We start from the raw sequence: 21,603 nt of genomic DNA, 5'->3' as shown, positions 1-21,603 counted from the left end.
ATCAGATTCTTTCTTCCAGAAACCTGGATTAGGGATTAAAGAGTTTGGGGTTTGGTTTTGTTTTTATATGACTGGAATTAGAATGTGAATGTGAGCTTTCTTTGAGCCGCAGAGAGCCAGGGCCAAGAACACCAAGCAGATACAAAGAAGTGCAGCAAAGAAAAGATTCCTGAGTTCTCCATTGTTTTCTACAGCCTTATTTCCAGACCATGGAAAACCTCAAGTCCTTATAATAAATTCTATTTATTTGTTTGAAGTAATTGAGATTGGTTGTTGCTTCTAACCAAAAATTCTTTACAAGTCACTTACCTTCATAATGTTTCCATTTGTTCACTCACAAAATAAGGAAATTTGACCAGACACATTCCTAGCTCTTTTTTACGTAATGGCCCCTTCTTGGAGCCTTCCTCCAGGATAAGGCTAGGGTTTTGCTTCCCTTGGGAGAAAGGTGGGGAGAGACTACAGCAATATTTTACTGTGTAAGCCACCTCTCTGGAAGTTACACAAAGGTAAAAGCTAAATTTTAAAAGCATCCTCCAGAGAATGCCAGCTAGTTATACTAGACATAGGCTATATGCCAGATAAAGGCTACATTCACTAAGAGAAATAAAAATGTCTGAACAGACAGAAGTCTTTGCAAATAGAATCTGGATAGAATATTCCTTCCAAGATGAGAATTTGGGGTTTGATCCCATAAACATAAAAATTCTCATCTCTATATCCTCTACATACTTTAAATTATGAAGTCCCATAAATTATATATTGCATACTGAATTACATACTTACATTGTTAAGTATGATTTTGTGATTATAAATATTGCTTTCCTAATTAAATTATTCTTCCAGAGGAGAGGTCACAATGTATATTTCATGTTGTGAATCCCTGTTGTGTCTAGCCCCATTTTTGTTATGTGGTAGTTATTCTTGGAAAACATGTAGTTAAGTTGCATGCACTGGCCAAACAAACCATTGCTTAAAGATGCTCTTACCTCTTCGAGGTTAGGATAAGGGTATGCCATTTCCTGGCTGAAGGGGCAATTGATTGACTAAATGAATGATGCCAACAAATATGCATTGAGCTTATGCTTAGTATCAGAAAAGTACATCCACTCACCCCACCCCAAGCACCCACAGCTCAGCTCTGCAAGCAGGGAACAAGGAAATGGAGGCCAGCTGATCTTCCACTGTTACTGACAGAGGTTTATCAAATGTGTCCCAGAAGAATACTTTACGCCCAGGAGACACTGTGTTAATCCAGGTCACTGGAGAAACAGATGTTATTAAATGTGCAAGCATTTATTAGGGGAATGTCTGTATGAGAGAAAACAGGAAAGAAGCTGAAAAGGGTTGGGAGAGCCATGAGATCATGATGCCAGTCTGATTGAGTGAAGGAGAGCAGGAGGAAAGGCAGGAGGAAAATTCTGCTGGATAGCCATGCAGTATGAAGAAGGTGGGACAATGCCAGAGGAGTCCCATAACTCCCAGGAACAGACCTGCCTTTATACCGTGCCTAGCTCAGTTACTGACTGACAGCAGCCCATGGAAGGCATGATCTTGGGGCAAATGACAATGAATTTCAATGCGGAGCAGCTGAGGTCCCTGACTGATTACTACTCCTACCCTACATCTGCCGTCATTGGCAATCTGCCATGCATGACCACCACAGATGCTCATATTTTTGCTTCATTGAATTGATGATTTTACCTGAAAAAGCCAAAGCCCTCTTCTTTTCTTACCATGTCCATTTTCATTATGATAGAAGAAGCTACAGATATTATTTAGAGGAAAGCCAGCCTAGCCATTCAATTGTACAGTTTGGAAATATCCATTAAGAAGTCCACTAGGAAGTCTCCAGAAACCATGTTTTTTTCAATCTCAGAAAGTTCAGGTCACCTGACAAACACTCATTTCTATGAGATAGCTCAAGATTTGTTCTCCAAAAACTTTAGTGTATAATAGAAGTATACGTATGTGTAGGAGAGAGACAGACGACTGGCCTATTGAGAATTTGCTTTAGCTAACCTTTGAATGTGACTATTTTAGTACTTACTCTCTTTTGATTAAGATGAAAAAGCAGAGATAATTCAGCCAAATTCACTTAATATCAAGTCATTAATATGAAATCTATTTCATGGATTTTTTTTTTCCTTCACACTCCAAGCAATTTGGCAAAATTGCAATACAACTAGCCAAACACTCACTGACATCAAAACACTCTCAAGATTAGTACTAAGTAAAAAAATATTCCTTTCTTGGACTAAAAATTACTTGCTATCAACCAAAGCAAACAAAATTTAATTATTTTAATAGGTTAAACTTGACATTTTGTTCTTCTCTTGGTGTGTTGGTTACACACAACAGAACTGTTTAAGTAGACCAGAATAACAATATCATTTCTATAGAATTAAAGGGCTAAGAACTTAGCCCTGCGTCCATGATACCATTTTCTTCTGCTTTTATTTTTAGAAAACTCTATTTACATTACTTTGGAATAAAAAATCTAATTATATTGGGGCACCTGGGTGGCTCAGTGGGTTGAGCCGCTGCCTTCGGCTTGGGTCATGATCTTGGGGTCCTGGAATCAAGCCCCACATCGGGCTCTCTGCTCAGCAGGGAGCCTGCTTCTCTCTCTCTGCCTGCCTCTCTGCCTACCTGTGATCTTTCTCTGTCAAATAAATAAATAAATAATCTTTAAAAAAAAAAAGAATCTAATTATATTAAAGTGAAATTTTTCTAGTAGTTCTTAGTAGATTAAGCCAGACTTGCAAATGGCTTAGAAATAATAAGTTTAATAATATTTGCAAAAGATCTATCTTTGGAAACTAGACCCATTTTATGTTCATATCTTATATTCCCACATAGCCATGTCAAGAAAAAGAAATTCTGTTAAGAAAAAAAAACATTTGGCTATTTTCCTTAAACCTGCATGCTCAAGTCTAATGCAGTCCAACTCAAAGGACTACAGGAAGCAAAAGGTAAATTTGTATATATAGCTTAATCGGCTTTAAAAATTACCTTGTCAGGTAATTTTCAGGAGTCTCAATGAGAACAGGAAAAACCTCCTCCTAGTTGTATAATTGTTCTCCTTTAGCATTTTCTTCTTGAATATTCCTTTATTCAGCTATTCTTTCCAACATCTGCTGATTACAATGTGCCTATCATTCTGATAGGGTCTGTGGAAGAAATAAAATAGAGAAAACACATCTTTGTTCTCACAAGATGTTCAAATTAGTTGGAGAAATAAGACATGTACATATATCCCTGCAACACACAACAATTACAATCAGTGAAATGGAGGTTTAAGGTTAAGAAAGCGACATTTTTGCCTCAATTCTTATGTGGTATTTCAGTAGAGGTTGTGAAAAAATGCATGTGAGATGAAAGAAGAGAAAGAATATGTACCAAAATGAGAAAACTATGAGACAGAGAGGAAAGAAAATAGAAAGCATGAACAGTTTTGTTGAAAGCAAGGACCATTTAGGGGAGTAGAGAGCTATCAAACTGGAAAGGTAGAGAGATATCAAACTGGAGCATTTTTAATACCAGTCAGAGAAAGCACTAAATACCAGATGGGAGGGTAACAAGGAACCACTAAAAGCTCTCATGGAGAAGTGATATAAAAATTCTTAGGAAGCTGTTAATCTGGTGCTGATGTGCAGATTCCTAGAAGAGGCAAAAACAAGAAACTAGAAACCAAGAGGGTAACACAAGAATCAGAGCATGAAACAAGGGGGCCAAGTTACGATCATGGCAGTAGGAATGGAAAAGCAGGGTTCCAAGGAAGAACCTCTAAAGAAGAATTGACAGGATGTACTCAAGCAAATGGGTGAAGATGACAAGAGAGATGAACTTGAAGACGACCTCATTCTAAGCCTGGGTAATGGAAAATGACTGTGCAACCAACAAAAATAAAAATAGTAAAGACCTAGAAATGCTGGTGTGGATAGAAGGAATGTAGAGGGAAAGTAAAAACACGAAGTTTAACCTTAATCAGATGGAGTTTATAGTGTGAATAGTATGTCCATAACCACTTGGTAGGAAATATGGGACTATAATTCAGGGTACAAGTTATGGGCCTGTGATTGTAACTTTTAGGAGTAAGAAGAAGGGTCATGGGGCGCCTGGGTGGCTCAGTGGGTTAAAGCTTCTGCCTTCGGCTCAGGTTATGATCCCAGGGTCCCGGGATCGAGCCCTGCACTGGGTTCTTGGCTCAGCAGGAAGCCTGCTCTCCTCCTCTCTGCCTGCCTCTCTGCCTACTTGTGATCTCTGTCAAATAAAATCTTAAAAAAAAAAAAAAAAAAAAAAGAAGGAGGGTCATTTCACAGGTTCACAGAAGCCTATGAAAGTAGATAATACAGTCAAAAAAGGAGAGGTGTGTGTAGGGAGTAAGACAAGTACAGAAAGGAGAGTTTGAGATAGAACTTTGTGAAGTGTTGCCCCTTTGCAGGCATACCTTCCTCTCATATGTTTGGGAAAGAGAATCTGTCTAGTATGGTTCCTCTCCATTATTGCATTTCCCCTGAGACCCTCTCAGAGGCTCTCTCACCCCTTGGGATGCTCACACTGCTCTTCATCACTTGGACCTCTGTGTCTCCTGTTCTTCCTCAATAAAAACACCTGGATGTGGGGGTGATGGTACAGGGATGTCAGCATTGTCTCTTTCCTGGGGTATCCTTTATTTCTCCATGAAACCACTCAAACAAGGCTCTGGGTCATGCTGAAAACTTATTAAAGTTTTGGGACTAACTACAAGAAATGATAATGAAGGAAAAAAAAGAAAACTTAAAACTTTATGCTAAATAGATTATTATATCTGAGAATCTTAGAGAAAAGGAAAAATGTTACCCCTTTCATAGGATACACTTGACTTACTAGTCTTGTTTTTATGACTTGAAACCTACCCTTTCATTTCTCTCCTTAAATAAAAGCCTATTTTACTTTTCTTTTTCTTTTGAGAATCCAGCAGGCCCAGAATAGAGGTGTGAGCTACTACTGGACTATATCCTTGTTCCTTAGCATTACACAATCCAGGGACAACAGGAAGCTACTCGGACATTTTCCAGAGTGTGAGCTACTCAGTTTAGGATGACAACACAGATGGCTTCAGGAGAACAGTCCACAGAGGGCCTTCCCACTTCAAGTTCAGTCCCTGTTCAAGCATCTTCATGGTGGGAGGTGAGAATAGCTCTCTAAATTGTCCTACAGATAACATGAAAGCACAACTTCACATGTCTTTTTCAAGGACAAACAATAACTCTCAGAGACAATATGATCTAAATACATATTAAATTAGAGAAACATTTTCCTAAAGACAATATAACCTGCAAAAATTTCCCCAGTTTATCACTTAAATAGCTTCTTACATTGCTAAGCAAAAAACTTTTTCCCATTTTTGCTCTCCTACTCTAAAACATGCCTAAGACATACCTGTAAAAAACTTGGCTTTCTAACAATAGAACCATTTATCTGCCCCCAAAGACCTTGAAGAAACACTGAAATTATATTTGTCTTATAAGGAATGTGAGAAAAGCAGCCAGCTACAGTGGCAGAGGAATAATGGTCAGAAATGTAAAAGAACAAAGAAAACAGAATTACAATTTAGGCCAAGATAAAAAGATTTAGGGAGAAGTAGGTCATAGTTTCATGTGCTCCAAAGAAATCAACATAGAAGAAAATGACAAAAAGTCTTTGCCAACCTAGATGCCATTGATGACCATCTATAAAGGAGTTTTGAGAGAATGGTGTGGGAGTGAAGTAGAAATCACAGGAGTTTTCTCTTCAGAAAAGGATATTCATTTAAAGAATGGAAAAGAGAACATGACAGCTTAACATAGTAGGAGATTGGGGGTAAGGTTTTATTTAGGTGGGGAATACCTGGAAATGGTTATAAGCAGACACAAGAGACAAAAGATAGCTTTATCTCTAGTTGATGAAACAAGTTGAATTGGAAATTGGGAGAGAGAGGAGATATAAACCTGAAGCTATGTCGACAACAGGTGACTGACTTTTTTTTTGAGGAAGAAAGAAGTAGACAAAAATATGGAAAGATACAGGAACAAAAAAACAATCAAATAATTTAAAAATGCAGTGGTATTAAAAATACAGTAGTATAAAAGTAGAGAAGAGGACTCTGAGAAAGATTTGCTTCCTCAATTGAACAAAAAGCCAAACCACCTGTTGGAACCGAAGAACTGAAGTTAGCTCGGAAGCTGGAAGGTTGTGGTAGAGAACTAATGGCTCCTATGTGGAAGTCGAGAGGAAGCAACAAAAAGAGTAGAATAAAAAAATCATCAGATTTCCTTTCGATAATTTAGACCAAACTTCATTATGAGTACATTAGAAAGCTAAAAAAAAAAAAAAGTACATAAAAAGCAACTGCTTGGTGGTGATTACAAAGCAGTAAAAAATTACCTACTAGACTCAAGAGATAATCCAGAGAGGCAAGCCTGTTATTTGAATTCTTTTCCCCTTGGGGGTGTTTGCTTATTCCATCAGAGGCATCTGAGCAGTGTTTTTGGCAGCCTTGTGGGGTTAGAAAGATAAAAGTAGAATCCCAGACCCATGAAAATTAGGAGAGAAGGATCCCTAATGAATTTTCTGTGCTGTAAATGGAGTCTCCACAGGACCCTAACTTGGGAAAACTAGAAGCAAACTAAGACCAGCAAAAATTGCAGGCCAGCTTCATCCTGGATTGCTAGATCTTCCTGAGAACCTGCTAGAAGCAAGTACAGATCTTCTATGGGGGAAAAAAATAATATTATTGTAGGCCTCAATATTTTCCACAAACAAGTATTCAAATATTGTGTCTAGTGCACAATTAAAATAACCAGACATACCAAGTATCAATGTTGATACTATTTTGGAATATTATTTAGCTTTATTGGAATATTATTTAGCCTTAAACGGGAAGAAAATTCTGACACATGCTATAACATGGATGAAACTTGAGAACATTGCAGTAAGTAAAATAAACCAATCACAAAAAGGCAAATACTATATGATTCTACTTACATGAAGTACCTGGAGTGGTCAAATTCATAGAGACAGAAAGGAGAATGGCAGTTGCCAGGAGCTGACAGGACAGGGGAAATAGAAAGTTGTTGCTTAATGGGTATAGAGTTGCAGTTTTGCAAGATGTAAAGAGTTCTAGAGATGCATGGTGGTAATAGTTGCACAATAATATGAATGTACTTAATACTAGTCACTGTACACTTAAAAATAGTTGGGCTAGTAAATTTTTTGTTAGTATTTTTTACTACAATAAAAATTTAGATAAGGGAAGAAATGTATAAATCAAAAAAATGAGGGGGAAATTAAGACATTTTCAGATAATCAAAAGCTATGAATTTGTTGCCACCTAGACCGTCCTGTAAGAAACGCTAAAGACTTGTCCTGTAAGAAATGCTAAAGGGTGTCCTTCTGGTTAAATTGAAAAGAAACTAGACAGTTACTTTAAGCTGCAAGATGAAATAAGGTAAATACATGGACAATTATAAAATCTAGTATTATTGTAATTATGGTATATAACTCCATATAACTGAGTCCCTCCTTATCAATAATTACCTTAAATGTAAATAGAGTAAATTCTCCAATCAAAAGATAAAAAATGGCAAAGTAGATTTTTTAAAAAATGATTCAATTATATTCTATCTATAAAAAACTCACTTTAGATCCAAAGACACAAATAGGTTGAAAGTAAAAGCACTGAAAGAGATATTCCATGCAAATAGTAACCAAAAGAGAATTGGGGTCACTACACTAATAACAGATAAAATAGATTTTTAAATCCAAAAGGTTACAAGAGACAAAGAAAGATATTATATGTTAATAAACTTTTTAAAAGATTTTATTTATTTATTTTACAGACAGAGATCACAAGTAGGCAGAGAGGCAGGCAGAGAGAGAGGAAGGGAAGCAGGCTCCCTGCTCAGCAGAAAGCCGGATGCGGGGCTCGATCACAGGACCCTGGGATCATGACCTGAGCCAAAGGCAGAGGCTTTAACCCACTGAGCCACCCAGGTGCCCCATATATTAATAAAATTTTTACAACAGCACGTGAATATATTAATTATAAACATTTATACATCCAAGAGACTTTCAAAATATAGGAAGCCAAAGTTGGCAGAATTCAAGAGAGAAACACACAGTTTTACAATAATAATTGGAGACCTCAATGCCCTCTTTTAAATCATGGATTGAACAACCAGACAGAAGATAAGTAAGGATACAGAGGACTTGGATAAAATAAGCCATCTAGACCTAATAGACCAAAAAAAAAAAAAAAAAAAGTTCCATGCAACAACAGCAGAATACATATTCTTCTCAAGAACACATGAGACATTCTCTAGGATAAACCATATGTTAGGCTACAAAACAAGTCTCAGTAGATTTAAAAAGATAGATATCATACAAAGTATCTTCTCCAGCCATGAAGAGATGAAGATAGAAAGCAGTAACAAAAGTAAAATGAAAATTCATATGTGAGAACTAAACAACATTCTTAAACAATCAGTGGGCCAAAGAAGCAATCACAAGGAAAATTAGAAAATATTTAGAGACAAATGAAAATGAAAATAAAATATACCAAAACTTCTGAGAAGCAGCAAAAAGAGTGCAGAAGGAAATTTATAGCAGTAAGTGCCTACACTTAGAGAGAGAGAGAAAGATTTCAAATCGGTGGCTTAATTCTACACTTTCAGGAACTAGAAAAAAAGAGGAAAATAACTCCAAGTTAATAGAGAGAAGGAAATAATAAGAATTAGAGCAGAGATAAACAAAATACAGAATTGAAAAAGCAAAAGAATCAAGGAAACCAAAAGTTTGTTCTTTGGAAAGATCAACAAAATTGACAAACTTTAGTAAAATTGATTAAGAAGAAAAGACTAGACTCAAAGAACTAAAATCACAAGTGAAAGAGAAGGCATAGGTTGTAAAGAACTTTATAGAAATAAAAAGGATTATAAGAAAAGACTATGAACAACTGTATAACCTAGATGAGAAGGATAAATTCTTAGAAACACACAACTACCAAAACTAAGAAGAAATAGAATGAAACTAAGAAGAGAGGGAAACAAAAAAATCTTTTTTAAAAAATTTTATTTATTTATTTGTCAGAGAGAGAGAGAGCGCACAAGCAGGCAGAGTGGCAGGCAGAGGCAGAGAGAGAAGCAGGCTCCCCACGGAGCAATGAGCCCGATGCGGGACTTAATCCCAGGACTCCGGGATCATGACCCCAGCTGAAGGCAGCGGCTCAACCAACTGAGCCACCCAAGCGTCCCAACAGAAAATCTTAATAGACCTATAAAAAATAAGAAGATTGAATCAGAAACCAAAAATGTTCCCACAAAGAAAAACTAAGGATCAAATATTTAAAGGAGAATTAGCATCAGTCCTTCTTAAACTCTTCCAAAAAATTAAAGAGGAGGGAACATTTTACTAACTCATTCTATGAAGCCCGTGTTACCGAAGCATGACAAAGATACTACAAAAAGAGGAAACTATAGACCAATATTCTTAATGAATATAGATGTAAAAATGTGCAACAAAATATTAGCCAACTGAATTCAGCATTGCAGTAAAAGCATTACACACCATAAACAAATAGAATTTATTCCAGAGTGCAAGGATGATTCAATATATGAAAAATCAATCAATGTAATACCACATTAACAGAATGAAAGAGAAAAAAAAATACATGATCATCTCAATCAATGTAGAAAAAGCATTTGGCAAAATTCAACACCCTTTCCAAACACACATTAGTTAGTTGGTGTTAGTGTGATAAAAACCACACAATACACTAACAGAAGGGAACTTCCTCAATATGATAAAGACCATATAGGAAAACCCCCACAACACATCATACCCAATGGTGAAAAAGTGAAAACATTACTCCTAAGATCAGAAACAAAACAAGGATGCTCACTTTCATCACTATTATTCAATACCATACTGCAAGCCTTAGCCAGAATAATTAGGTGATACAAAGAAATAAAAGGTATTCAAATTAGAGAAGAAGAAGTAAAATTATCTTTGTTCTAAAATGACATGATCTTATATGTAGAGAATTCTAAAGATTCAGAAAACGTTTAGAGCTAAGAAACAAATTCAGCAAAATTGCAGGATACACCATCAACATTAAAAAACAGTTTTATTTCTTTATGCTAGTAATAAATAATTATAACAGAAATTTTAAAAAACAGTTCCACTTACAATAGCACTAAAAGGAATAAGACACTTAGCAATTAGTTTAACCAAGGAGATAAAAGATTTGTACATTGAAAACTATGAAGCAGGGCTGAAAGAAATTAAAAGAGACCTAAATAAAAAGAAAGACATTTCTTGTCCATGAATGAGAAGACAATACTATAAGGATGCCACTACCCAAAGAGCAATGAAATCTCTATCATAACCCCAATGGTATTTTTTTTTTTTTTTTGCAGAAATGGAAAAGCTGATTCTAAATTCATATGGAATTTCAAGAGTTCTGAGTAGCCAAAACAACCTTGAAAGAGAACAAAGTTGGGAAACTCACATTTTCTAATGTCAAATGTACTACAAAGCTATGATAATCACAACAGTGTGGCTGGCATAAGGACAGACATAGACAAATAGAATAGAATTGAAAATATAGAAATAAAACCTCTTATTTTGGTCAAGGACATTCAACAAGGATTATTCAGTGGGAGAAAAATGTAGTTTTTCCAACAAATGGTGCCAGGAAGACTGAATATCCACATGCAAAAGAATCAGTTGGAACCATCCTTTAGACCATATACAAAAATTAATTCAAAATGGGTCAAAGACTTAAATTTAAGAGCTAAAACCACTAAACTTCTAACAGTAAACTAAGAATAACTCTTACTTGGGTTTGGCAATGGTCTCTTAAGAATGACACCAAAGGCACAGGCAGGGGAGTTTGGCTGGCTCAGTCAGTAGAACATGTGACTCTTTTTTTTTTTTTTTTTTTTTTTTTAATTTTCAGCAGAACAGTATTCATTGTTTTTGCACCACACCCAGTGCTCCATGCAATCTGTGCCCTCTCTAATACCCACCCCACCTGGTAGAACATGTGACTCTTGATCTCAGCATCACCAGTTCAAGCCCCGCCTTGGGTGTGGAGCCTACATAAAAACAAAACAAAACAAAAAAACAAAAGCATAGCTACAAAAGAAAAAAATAGATAAATTGGACATCATAAAAATTCAAAACGTTTGTGCATTAAAAGTTTATTATTGGGACGCCTGGGTGGCTCAGTGGGTTAAGCTGCTGCCTTCAGCTCAGGTCATGATCCCAGGGTCCTGGGATGAGTCCCGCATCCGGCTCCTTGCTCAGCAGGGATCCTGCTTCTCCCTCCGCCTATGCCTGCCTCTCTGCCTGCTTGCGTGCTGTCTCTCCCTCTCTTCCTCTCTGACAAATAAGTAAATAAATAAAATCTTTTTTAAAAAGTTTATTATTAATAATTAATAATAAACAATTAATAATGAAAGACAAGCAATGAAATGGTAATAAATATTTGCAAAGTATGTATGTGATAGGGGCTTAATGTCCAGAATATGTAAATAATTCCTACAACTCAAAAACAAAAAAAAAATCAACCCATTTTTTAATATGGGCAAAAAAGGGGCATCTGGGTGGCTCAGTCTGTTACGCATCCAACTCTTGATTTTGGCTAAGGTCATGATTTCAGGGTTGTCAGATGGAGCCCTGAATCAGGCTCTGTGCCCAGCATGGAGTCTGCTTTTTGCTCTCCCTCTGCTCCCACCCCCCTTCTCCTGCTTCTATTCTCTCTCTCTCTCTCAAATAAGTAAATAAGATCTTTAAAAGAATAATCAAATGGGCAAAAATGATACACAAATGACCAATGAACACATGAAAAGATGTTCAACATCATTAGTCATTAGGGAAATGCAAGTCAAACTCACAATTAGATTCCATTTCACACCTACCAGAATGGCTATAATAAAAAACAAACAAAAGCAGAAAATAACAAGTGTTGGCAAAGATGTGGAAGGATAGTAACCCTTGTACATTATTGGTGGGAATATAAAATGTTACAGCAGCTCTGGAAGACAGTTTGCTGATTCCTTAAAAAGTTAAATGTAGAATTACCATATGACCTATCATATAATTCCACTCCTACATATACTCAAAGAATTGAAAAAAGGAACTCAGGTACTTGTTCATTAATGTTCACAGAAGCATTATTGATATTAGCCAAAAAGTAGAAAAAACTCAACTTTCAACAAATGAATAGATGTTTTATATTAGGGTTCTCTAGAGAAACAATAGATGATAGATGCAAACAAATAGATGGATATAGAGGTACACAGATATAAAGGGATTTGTTATAAGGTATTGGTTCACATGATTAAAGAGGCTGAGAAGTCCCATGGTCTACTATCTGCAAAGCTAAAGACCCAGGAAATCTGGTGGTATAGTCCAAAGACCTAAGAGCCGGAGAGCCAATGGTATAGACTCCAGTCAAAGTCTGAAAGTCTGAGAACCAGGAGTGCTAGGGGAAGGAAATCAATATCCTAGACTAATCAGTCAAGCAGAGAGAAAACTTACCTTTCCATGGGCCTTTTGTTCTACTTTGGCTCTCAACAAATTGGATGATGCCCACCTACACTGGAGAGGGCCATCTTCTTTACTCAGTCCATCAGTTCAAATGTTAATCTCCTTAATAAACACCCTCACAGACACACCCAGATACAATCCATGATGCAGTCAAATTGACACATATAACTAACCATTACAATCAATAAATAAAATATGATATATATGTGGAATGGATGTTATTCAGCCACAAAAAGAAATGAAGTTCTATTCTTTTCCTGCTGCTGTGGAGTCATGTGGAGGTGAGAGACTATGTGCACCAAGATTCAGCTCCACCTATAACCCACTGCCATGGCCAAGGAAAGCATTATTACAGGAGGTGTAATGGATATTTAATACTGCTTTACAAGAGATGCTGAAGAACATTCTCATCCACGATGGCCTAGCACATGGAATTTGAAAAGCTGCCTAAGTCTTAGACAAGCACCAAGCCCATCTTTGTGTGCTTGCTTCCAGCTGTGATGAACCTATGTATGTCAAGTTGGTGGAGGCCCTTTGTGCTGAATTAGGTTGATGACAACAAGAAACTAGGGGAATGTGTAGACCTCTGACAGAGACAGGAAACCCCAAAAAGTGATTGGTTGCAGTTGTGTGGTGGTTAAGGTCTATGACTAAGAGTCTCAGGCCAAGGATGTCATCAAGGAATACCTTCAGTACAAGAAATGAACAAATAAAAAAACTTGTTTTTTTTCCTCAAAAGAAAAGTTGTATAATGTAAATGAAACTTGAAAATATTAAGCTAAGTGAAATAAGTCAGAAACAAAAGGACAAATACTGTATGATTCTACTTATATGAAATACTTAGATTAGACAAATTCATAGAAAATAGATCAGAGGTTGTATATGTTGGGCAGAGGTAGAATGGGGAGTTATTGCTTAAAGGGTACAGAGTTTCTATTTGGGATGATGAAAAGAAAGTGGAACCAGATAGTGGTGATGGTGTATATGAAATTAATGCTACTGAATTAGTACAGTTAAAAAATACAAAAATGTACAAAAAACATGGAAAATTTTGTTATATTGCATTCCAATAAAAATTGGTTTAACATAGTTGATTATATTCATAGTAAAGAAAAACCATATGATTGCTTCAATAGGTGTAGAAATATCATTTGATAAAATTCAAAACCTATTCATTAAAAAATACTTTAAGAAACCTAGAAATAGAAGAGAACTTCCTTAATCTGAAAAAGGGTATTGTGCCAGTCATCAATTTATTGTCTCTCAACTCCAAAATCACCCTTCAGTACCTGTTCTGTGATGGACTGAATTCTTGAAGCACTTTTCCTTCATTGTAAGTACATGGAACTTTGCCAAAAGAGGGTGCTGGAGTGACACTGCAAGAGAAAGATGGTTTCTCTGGCCTGACTCCAAAGTACAGTGTTTGCTTCCGCTGCAAACAGGTGAGAGGTGTAAGTGTGTGGGCACATTTGAAGGTGCTCTGCTCCAGTTGTGTACCCAGAGCATGTAGTCCTCAGCAAACTTGCAGCCTCAGCCCAGGTCCAGTAATGGCCTTCCCATGGTCTTCCAAGATTCTGGCCTCATAAACATAGTGGAAACCTAACTCTTTTACACCAGCCTTGAAAGGCCTGAGTCCTAAAAGGTTGATACTGTTTGTCTCTCAGCTACTGCCCTGTGCTAGCCTGAGCAACCCAGAAAACTTCTCCACCAATCACAGTGTTGCACTCACATGATTTACAATGAGGGATGCACTGCAACCTTGGGAAGGGAGCTCCCTTTCCAAGTTTGTTCTTACTTGGATACTCTCCTTCAGCTCTTGGTGTCCTTTAACATTATCTCTACATCTTCATAGTTACCCTCCTATCATGGTTTCATAATTCATTGTCTTGAACTTTCCGTTTAAATTACTGTGTTGTTTTCTCATTGGGACTGACTGGTTGAAGACTGATACAAGTACTTACAAAATATCTATGGCTAACAGTTAATGCTGAAGGTTTTCCCTTTGAAATTAAGAATAAGACAAGAAAACATGCTATCACCATTTCTATGCCACACTGTACTAGCCATTGTAATATGACAAGAAAAAAAAGGCATATGGATTGGAAAAGAAGAAAGGAAATTTTCATTATTCACAGATTATAATGATAATATACATTTAAAAATGATATTCAATTATTGAAATATATGTAATTAGCAAGATTACTGGCTGGAAAGTCAACATACAAAAAAATCTATGATATTTATATCATTTACAAATGATATAATTGTATGTGTAATTATTAATATAATTGTATTTCTAATGTAATTATAAACATAATAATATAATTATATAAGAAAAGAAACTTTGAAAAATACTATTAACAAAAATATAAAAATATTAAATACTTAGCAATAAATGTAACAAAAGATGTGCAAAAACTGTAAGACATTATTGTGAAAAATTAAGACATCTTAAAAAGTGGATATACAAGTTCATGAAATCACAGACTCAATATTGTGAAGATGACAATTCTTCCCCAAAACTGATATATAGATTCAAGACAATTATAACTGAAATTCTTATAAGTTTTTTGTTATTGTTGTTTATATAGGAAACTGACTACCTTATTTTAAACATTTATATGGAAATGAATAATTGATAAAGAGCCAAGACACTTTTGAAGAGAAAAGCAAGGAAGGAAGGTTTGCTCTATCAAATATCAAGAGTTATTATAAAGGTAAAATAACTGAAGTAGTATGACATTGGCATAAACATAGAAATAAATGTTTCTATATAAATGTTTCTATATAAATGAACTGAATAGAGTCCCACAACAGACTGATGTGCACACAAACATGACAAATTTGTCACAGCAGAGAGTGGGTAAACGATAGTATTTTAAATAAATTGTGTTGGGGAAAACTAGATATCCATGTGATTTAAAAAAAAAAAGAGGGAGGAGTCAAGATGGCGGAGAAGTAGCAGGCTGAGACTAAGTCAGCTAGCAGGAGATCAGCTAGATAGCTTATCTAAAGATTGCAAACACCTGCAAATCCATCGGCAGATCGAAGAGAAGAAGAACAGCAATTCTAGAAACAGAAAAACAACCACTTTCTGAAAGGTAGGACTGGTGGAGAAGTGAATCCAAAGCAACGGGAAGATAGACCCTGGGGGGAGGGGCTGGCTCCCGGCAAGCGGTGGAGCAACAGAGCACAAAATCAGGACATTTAAAAGTCTGTTCCACTGAGGGACATCACTCCAGAGGCTAAACCAGGGCAAAGCCCACGCGGGGTCAGCGTGGCCTCAGGTCCCGCAGGGTCACAGAAGGATCGGGGGTGTCTGAGTGTCGCAGAGCTTGTGGGTATTGGAACAGGGAAGACGGCTACAGAGACAGAGCCGATAGTGAGCTCCCTGCTCTAGATTACGTTGAACCGGTTGCAGGCTCGGTGAGCTCAGAGCGCGGCAGAAGGTCAGGCAGACGGGAGTTACTGGGTGCTGTTCTCTGAGGGCGCACTGAGGAGTGGGGCCCTGGGCTCTCCGCTCCTCTGGGCCAGAGACCAGGAGGCCGCCATTTGTATTCCCGTTCTCCGGAACTCTATGGAAAGTGCTCAGGGAACAAAAGCTCCTGAAAGCAAACCCGAGCGGATTACTCAGCCCGGCCCCTGGTAAGGACGGTGCAATTGCGCATGGGGCAAAGACACCTGAGAATCACTACAACAGGCCCCTCCCCCAGAAGATCAAAAGAAATCCATCCAGGACCAAGTTCACCTACCAAGGAGTGCAGTTTCAATACCAAGGAGAGCAGCAGAATTCCAGAGGAGGAGAAAGCAAAGCACAGAACTCAGGGCTTTCTCCCTGTGATTCTTAGTCTTGCAGTTAATTTAATTTTTTTTTCTTTTTCATTTCTTTTTCTCTTCTTCTGCTAAAATTTTTTTAACTTTTACCTTTTTCTTTTTTAATGTTTTTTAACTAGTTTAATATATATATATATATTTCTTTTTTATACTTTTCTTTATTTGTTTTCTTTTTTTTTTCTTTCTTTCTTTCTTTCTGAACCTCTTTTTATCCCCTTTCTCCCCCTCACGATTTGGGATCTTTTCTGATTTGGTTAAAGCATATTTTCCTGGGGCTGTTGCCACCCTTTTAGTATTTTACTTGCTCCTTCATATACTCTTATCTGGACAAAATGACAAGGCGGAAAAATTCACCACAAAAAAATAGAACAAGAGGCAGTACCGAAGGCTAGGGACCTAATCATTACAGACATTGGTAATATGTCAGATCTAGAGTTCAGAATGACAATTCTCAAGGTTCTAGCCGGGCTCAAAAAAGGCATGGAAGATATTAGAGAAACCCTCTCGGGAGATATAAAAGCCCTTTCTGGAGAAATAAAAGAACTAAAAATCTAACCAAGTTGAAATCAAAAAAGCTATTAATGAGGTGCAATCAAAAATGGAGGCTCTCACTGCTAGGATAAATGAGGCAGAATAAAGAATTAGTGATATAGAAGACCAAATGACAGAGAATAAAGAAGCTGAGCAAAAGAGGGACAAACAGCTACTGGACCATGAGGGGAGAATTCGAGAGATAAGTGACACCATAAGACGAAACAACATTAGAATAATTGGGATTCCAGAAGAAGAAGAAAGAGAGAGGGGAGCAGAAGGTATACTGGAGAGAATTATTGGGGAGAATTTCCCCAATATGGCAAAGGGAACGAGCATCAGAATTCAGGAGGTTCAAGAATGCCCCTCAAAATCAATAAGAATAGGCCCACACCCCATCACCTAATAGTAAAATTTACAAGTCTTAGTGACAAAGAGAAAATCTTGAAAGCAGCCCGGGAAAAGAAGTCTGTAACATACAATGGTAAAAATATTAGATTGGCAGCAGGCTTATCCACAGAGACCTGGCAGGCCAGAAAGAGTTGGCATGATATATTCAGAGCACTAAACGAGAAAAACATGCAGCCAAAAATACTATATCCAGCTAGGCTATCATTGAAAATAGGAGAGATTAAAAGCTTCGAGGACAAACAAAAACTGAAAGAATTTGCAAACACCAAACCAGCTTTACAGGAAATATTGAAAGGGTCCTCTAAGCAAAGAGAGAGCCTACAAGTGGTAGATCAGAAAGGAACAGAGACAATATACAGTAACAGTCACCTTACAAGCAATACAATGGCACTAAATTCATATCTCTCAATAGTTACCCTGAATGTTAATGGGCTAAAAGCCCCAATCAAAAGACACAGGGTATCAGAATGGATAAAAAAACAAAACCCATCTATATGTTGCCTACAAGAAACTCATTTTAAGCCCAAAGACACCTCCAGATTTAAAGTGAGGGGGTGGAAAAGAATTTACCATGCTAATGGACATCAGAAGAAAGCAGGAGTGGCAATCCTCATATCAGATCAATTAGATTTTCAGCCAAAGACTATAATAAGAGATGAGGAAGGACACTATATCATACTCAAAGGGTCTGTCCAACAAGAAGATCTAACAATTTTAAATATCTATGCCCCCAACATGAGAACAGCCAACTATATAAACCAATTAATAACAAAATCAAAGAAACACATCAACAATAATACAATAATAGTAGGGGACTTTAACACTCCCTTCACTGAAATGGACAGATCATCCAAGCAAAAGATCAACAAGGAAATAAAGGCCTTAAAGGACACACTGGACCAGATGAACATCACAGATATATTCAGAACATTTCATCCCAAAGCAACAGAATACACATTCTTCTCTAGTGCACATGGAACATTCTCCAGAATAGATCACATCCTCGGTCCTAAATCAGGACTCAACTAGTATCAAAAGATTGGGATCATTCCCTGCATATTTTCAGACCACAATGCTCTGAAGTTAGAATTCAACCACAAGAGGAAGTTTGGAAAGAACCCAAATACATGGAGACTAAACAGCATCCTTCTAAAGAATGAACGGGTCAACCAGGAAATTAAAGAAGAATTGAAAAAAATCATGGAAACAAATGATAATGAAAAAACAACTGTTCAAAATCTGTGGGACAGGAGCGCCTGGGTGGCTCAGTGGGTTAATCCTCTGTCTTCGGCTTGGGTCATGATCTCAGGGTCCTGGGAGCCCCACATCGGGCTTTCTGCTCAGCAGGGGGCCTGCTTCCCCTTCTCTGCCTGCCTCTCTGCCTGTGTCTCTGCCTACTTGTGATCTCTGTCTGTCAAATAAATAAATAAAATCTTTAAAAAAAAAAATCTGTCGAACAAAACAAAGGCTGTCCTGAGAGAAAAATATATAGCAGTACAAGCCTTTCTCAAGAAACAAGAAAGGTCTCAGGTACACAACCTAACCCTCCACCTAAAGGAGCTGGAGAAAGAACAAGAAAGAAACCCTAAACCCAGCAGGAGAAGAGAAATCATAAATATCAGAGCAGAAATCAATGAAATAGAAACCAAAAAAACAATAGAACAAATCAATGAAACAAGGAGCTGGTTCTTTGAAAGAATTAATAAGATTGATAAACCCCTGGCCAGAGTTATCAAAAAGAAAAGAGAAAGGACCCAAATAAATAAAATCATGAATGAAAGAGGAGAGATCACAACTAACACCAAAGAAATACAAACAATTATAAGAACATACTATGAGCAACTCTACGCCAACAAATTTGACAATCTGGAAGAAATGGATGCATTCCTAGAAACATATAGACTACCACAACTGAACCAGGAAGAAATAGAAAGCCTGAACAGACCCATAGCCAGTAAGAAGATTGAAACAGTCATTAAAAATCTCCAAACAAACAAAAGCCCAGGGCCAAACGGCTTCCCGGGGGAATTCTACCAAACATTTAAAGAAGAACATTTAAAGAAGATGTGGTATATATACACAATAGAATGCTATGCAGCCATCAAAAGAAATGAAATCTTGCCATTTGCGACAACATGGATGGAACTAGAGCGTATCATGCTTAGCAAAATAAGTCAAGCGGAGAAAGACAACTATCATATGATCTCCCTGATATGAGGAAGTGGTGATGCAACATGGGGGCTTAAGTGGGTAGGAGAAGAATCAATGAAACAAGATGGGACTGGGAGGGAGACAAACCATAAGTGACTCTTAATCTCATAAAACAAACTGAGGGTTGCTGGGGGGAGGGGGATTAGGAGAAGGGGGGTGGGGTTATGGACATTGGGGAGGGTATGTGCTTTGGAGAGTGCTGTGAAGTGTGTAAACCTGGCGATTCACAGACCTGTACCCCTGGGGATAAAAATATATTATATGTTTATAAAAAATTAAAAATTTAAAAAAAAAGAATCTTGGTCCCTATGTCACTGCACAAAAAAAACAACTGCAAATAAATTACAGACTCAGATGTGAAAGCCCAAAATAACAAAAAATCACACTGAATAATAATAAAAAACATATAAAAACTGGAAAATAGGGCTCCTGGATGGCTCAGTGGGTTAAGCCTCTGCCTTCAGCTCAGGTCATGGTCTCAGGGTCCTGGGATCAAGCCCCACATTGGGCTCTCTGCTCAGCACGGAGCCTGCTTCCCCTACTCTCTCTGCCTGCCTCTCTGCCTACTTGTGATCTCTCTCTCCCTGTCAAATAAATAAATAAAATCTTAAAAAAAAAAAAAAACAGGAAAATATCTTCATGACTTCAAGGTAGGGGAACATTTCTTACACAACTATAAAAAGCACTAACCAAAGAAAAAGATTAATAAATAGGGCTACATTAAATAAGAACTTCTGTATATCAAAAGATGCTGTTCAACTGGTTTGTACCCAAAATGACACCTCCAAACCCAAAAACAAAAGATAGACAACTCAATGGACAAATGAGAAAAGAAACAAGGATAAGCACTTAGCAAAAGAGAATATCCACGGTCCCAAAACATAGGAAATGGGACTCTACTCCATTAATAATTAGAGAAATGAAAATTAAAACTACAATGAGATACCATCACACTGACAACACCAAAGGTAAGTGCGGATATGAAACACTGGAAATCTCCTTCACTGCTGGGGACCGGGGATGTGTGTAAATTCCAGAAACAAAATTGAGAGCTAGTCAGTCCTGTCTCTCATATTCCATGATTCAGAATTCACTTCTAGGTGGAATTCCTAACAAAAACACTTGCACATGGGCACCAAAAGACGTGAACAGGAATGTCCACAGCAGTACTGCTCAGAGTAACTCCAAAATGGACAACCCAAGTATCTGACAATTGCACAAGGGATAAAGAAATTATGTAGGCAGGGTGAGGCATAATGTGTAAAGGGAATCGTTAGGCACAAACTTCCAGTTATAAAATAAGTAAGTTGGGGCACCTGTGTGGCTCCATTGGCTAAGCATCTAACTCTTGATTTTGGCTTATGTCATGATCTCAGGGTCATGAGATGGAGCCCTGCATCAGGCTCTATGCTCAGCAGGGACTCTGTTTGGGATTCTCTCTCCCTCTCTCCCTCTGTCCCTCCCACCGCTCTGCCTCCCCACATGCTCTCTCTCTTTCTCTAAAATAAAGAACTGTATCTTTAAAATTATATAAATAAAATAAAAAATAAAATAAGTCATGGGAATGTAATGTACAGCATGCTAACTATAATAATACTGTGTTGTGTATTTGAAAGTTGCCAAGAGAGCAAACCTTAAAAGTCCTCAACAGAAGAAAAAAAAAGAAAAAATTTTTTGTAGCTGTGTATGGTGATGAATGTTAACTAGATTTGTGATAATCCTTTCACAATATATTCAAATGTTAAATCATTATGTTGAACACCTGAAACTAATACAATGTTACATGTCAATTATATATTAATAAAATTATTGTATATTTATATAATGAAATACAACATAAAAATGAATGCACTATAGCTTCATGCAATGACATGAATTTCATAAACATAATAATAAGTCAAAGCAGCCAAACACACAATGTATATACTCTATAATTCCATCTATAGGAAGTTCAGAAAATGAGCAAAACTAAATTATAGTGTTTAATAGTACATGTTTAAGTGGTAAAAGTATAAACAAAGGCTAGGAAATTATTAC

General features: G+C 37.0%; 1 pseudogene; it reads left to right on the top strand.

Moving 5' to 3' along the window:
• Positions 1 to 12,909: 12,909 nt before the first annotated feature.
• LOC131840220 (small ribosomal subunit protein eS12-like) lies at positions 12,910 to 13,284 on the top strand (annotated as a pseudogene).
• Positions 13,285 to 21,603: the final 8,319 nt, after the last annotated feature.

The sequence above is a fragment of the Mustela lutreola genome, chromosome 9, assembly GCF_030435805.1.
Source record: "Mustela lutreola isolate mMusLut2 chromosome 9, mMusLut2.pri, whole genome shotgun sequence".
NCBI lineage: Eukaryota > Metazoa > Chordata > Mammalia > Carnivora > Mustelidae > Mustela > Mustela lutreola.
This window is presented reverse-complemented; position numbering and strand designations above follow the sequence as displayed.